This window comes from Schistosoma mansoni, chromosome W (assembly GCF_000237925.1).
Source record: "Schistosoma mansoni strain Puerto Rico chromosome W, complete genome".
NCBI lineage: Eukaryota > Metazoa > Platyhelminthes > Trematoda > Strigeidida > Schistosomatidae > Schistosoma > Schistosoma mansoni.
In genome coordinates, this window is record NC_031502.1 from 43,447,458 (window position 1) to 43,451,246 (window position 3,789).

Below are 3,789 nucleotides of genomic sequence, written 5' to 3' on the forward strand. Positions count from 1 at the left end.
GTCAGGAATCGGAAGTAGACATGAAAAGGATGAATGGCAAGTGTTAAGGATTGCTCATGACAGAGTTGGGTGGAGAATGCTGATGGTCGGCCTATGACCCTCCACTAGGGGTAACAGGCGTAAGTAAATACTGTATCACATCCCATATATTGAGTTAATTCAATTGTTGAACAATATCGTGTTTTATTCCAGTATATATGTCTTCTCAGCGAAAGATATTTTAAGTTCAGATGATTTGTTACACTAGTGGTCAATCTGTAGATTGAATACTGTCATTTCGGATATTATATGCGTCGAGTATTTTAATAGTCAACAAACTTTTCAGTTAATAATTATTTGGTAATAAAATTTTTTTGTCTGTGATGTCAGTCATTGTCTAATGTAAAAGAGATTATGTGACCCAGGTCATAATAACTTCATTTAAACTTAAATTATGAAAAATGAAAATCCTAATATACAATGACAAATGATATTTAATGGGATTCCATGGAACTGATTTTTTATCATATAGTCATTTCAATTGACTCATTGTCAGAATGAAGTTTGGTGTGATTTAATGAGAGACAAGTTTTAGCTAACTAAATAAATGAATTTCCTGTACATGACAATAACCCATTTTAAAACCACTTAAATTATCTGCTCTATTATTTTTGAATTAAAATATTGTTTAGATTGATCGGAATGAAAGATTTATGGTGGAAAAGTAATTAAATTAGAAATTAATGAACAGTATATTTATGACATTCGAAGGAGTATAACCAATATAATTCAAAGCTTCTAATAGAATGTTAGATCTGAGAACTTAAAAGATATACACTGTACGAATAAATGAAGGATATTAGATATCCTAGCTGTTGATTAGCATGAACGAAGGTGACAAATGAATAAAGAAAAGAAAAATCTCTATTTTAAAAAATTTTTGTTTGAACTATTTTTGTGAAATTCGTTATTAGGTTTAATCTTGTTTGGGATAAGAAGTCTTTAACAGGAAGTATTTTAAAGTATACAAAGGGATTCTATAAAATTACATGGAGAGTTCATTGCATATACTTATCTGCGATAATTATTTTTCATTTATTAAAGACTGGATGAAAAAGGCAATAGATAGGAAAATAAGAAAATTTGTAGAAAAAGGCTAGACCGATAACAGTCAATCTCGTTTGCCCATGTTCAGTTGAAATAAATCAATTACTCCAAATAATTGTGATACACGGTTAACCATTCAGTAACCGATGTGGGAAGCTAGATTCAACCAGATAGTAAATTGCTTGAACAGTTTAGGTGTTTAGAATGTCCACTTTCTGGGGCTCATTAGTTGTTAGGTCCAGTTTTCACATTAGTAATGTAACGAATTCAGAGATGGCTCATTTGATCCATTCTAAGCAAACGATACATCCACTAGAAATAAACAGAATTTGTAACTTCTACAACCAAAAAGCATCATACTTAGGTGACAGTTATAATTGCTGAAACATTTTGTCACACTGGCTCAGCCAACATGATATGGTCTTTATTCTACTGAAATATTTCTACGTTCTTAGGGTTGTAATATTGATTAATTGTTGAGAGGTATGTTCTAAGAGACACATTAAGAACTGATTTTCAACTGGATACGTAGAGCGTAGCTGTTTAGTTTCACATTTTACAGCTAGTCACAAATCATCACAACTAGTCGGTTATTTATCAACTGTTAACAGTACTTAAATTACGCAAAAATGACATATTAACACAAATTTGAATTTCATTGGTAATCAGGATTACAGGAAAGTATAATTTTGATTTGAATGATCAAACATTTCTATTCAATATTCTCCTAAAAAGTGCTGTAGATTCATTTCAAGCGATCAACCGATGGATTTATCTAGCTTTCACATGTCTTCTTTTTAAATTAAATAATTCGGCCGAATATATAAGCAATTTGACTCCTGATTGACTTAATTCTACGTTTAAGAACAGCACATACAACTGATTTTCTAAAAACCTAAATACTTAGAATCTTTGACTTCGATTACAATTTTAAAGAAGTCTGTCCTAACCTCAGTTAATTAACTACCATTTGTAAAAGCATGGATCAAATATGATAAAAGAATTCGGAACTTCGTAATGTCTAGAAAGTAATAAACACCTCCCTTTTTCATGTGATTTCCAAAGTTCGTGTGACTGTTTGACGTTTGTTGATCTGAATGAAATAATAATTTTAAAAAGAGAAGTCGAGCATCATTTTACTTAAGTTTTCTGTTTTATTTGGCAATTAAATCAGTTAATTAAAGTTATCCTGCTTAAATTCATCTTTGTTGCATTCTTTTCAGGTTACTAATGTGAACGAGTAATTAATCAGTATTAACTAAATTTGTCACGAAAATGAGTCCCTTCATTTCTGAGGTTAGTTATTCTATTGATGTTAAAATATTCAAGTACAAGTTTTTGTTGAATATCCTTTCTTCTCAAAGGGACATAATCGTCAAAATCTGGCATTGATTATATTATAAGTACTATATTACATTTTCTCCGATGAATAGCAAAGAAACAATATTCATGCAAACAGTTTCGAATTTTCGATTAACTTACTAATGATTTAATTCGCAAATATAATCGATCAGGGTGATGTTTTTGAAAAAAGTAATTGTTTTCTCTCATTAACAAAGAACATTTTAGTTTTTGAATCATTTAAACTTGCCACTGGAAGTAAGTTCATTGACAAATAATTAGATTCTACATACCAATATTAGTTACATGGTGGAAATGATGTATTATACTTTATTTTGGCTAGAGAAAAATCAATTTCTATAACCTCCATATGTTGAACTAATCCCGCAAATTATGAAAATGGATTTCATGGATGACATCCACCTGGAACTCTCAATGTATCATCAAAAACTCAATGCTTATGGCTCAAAGATAGACCAATAGATAATGTCAAGTGATTCGTATTGGCCAGCAGGAAATCTTGAATCGCGTCTCAAACTGTGGAACTTTGTGGCATCAGTTAGAACCCCACAGGAAGCATTAGTTCTCTGGAGATTATGGGTGATATTTACTGACAAGTCTTAACTAATAATAATCCTACACTCGGGGTTCCTTATAGTCTACCTCCAACCACTTTACATCAAAGCATCGTGCGTATGATGTTGGTTGACTCAGATTAGTAGTACCGTTGCACATAACGTGATAGAATTTGAATAGAAGTGGACAAATATGACCTTGGTCACACATTACTCAAACACCAATCAGATGCAATTCTTTAAGTGCCTATAGACTCAATATGAAAGGATTAACAACAAGTGAATCACCGGGAGAATTACAAAGATAGCTAACCTGTGTATCAAATGGGAAATATGTGATCTCAACTTCACATGTACTTTTAAATAATGCTTGTGGAAGCCATAGTGTTTCTCCATTACTTGAAACCAGAACACTCAGGCTATTGTGTGATGTCAAGGATCATCGCTGTCAGCTCATCTAGCATGGACTCACTATCGTGAAAGCGCTTATCATTTGTTTCAATTATAACATGATTAGCAGGTGATTGCAAGCGGTTTCTAAAATTAGAGAAAATCAACCGATACTTTCTTTCATCTTCTACCGTAAAGCTAATGAAGCCCGTATTTTCATCAGCATGCTCAATGTAAACATGCTGTCTGATTTGCTCAAACGATGGGTATGAAAACAAAGCTGTTTTGGTTTTCAGATAGATTAGTTTTTTCATGATGGCGACTGTTTCTCGCTCCAGGGTAACCTGTCTCCAGTCAACCTGATTCACATGGTCAGGTGCATTGTAGGAATTCATCG

General features: G+C 32.4%; 1 protein-coding gene across 1 annotated transcript in view; it reads right to left on the bottom strand.

The window, feature by feature from the left end:
* Smp_142700 (putative nachr subunit) overlaps nt 1-3,789 on the bottom strand; it is a gene marked incomplete at both ends in the record, with an annotated part of 9,582 nt that overhangs the window by 4,255 nt on the left and 1,538 nt on the right. The window lies entirely within an intron of this gene.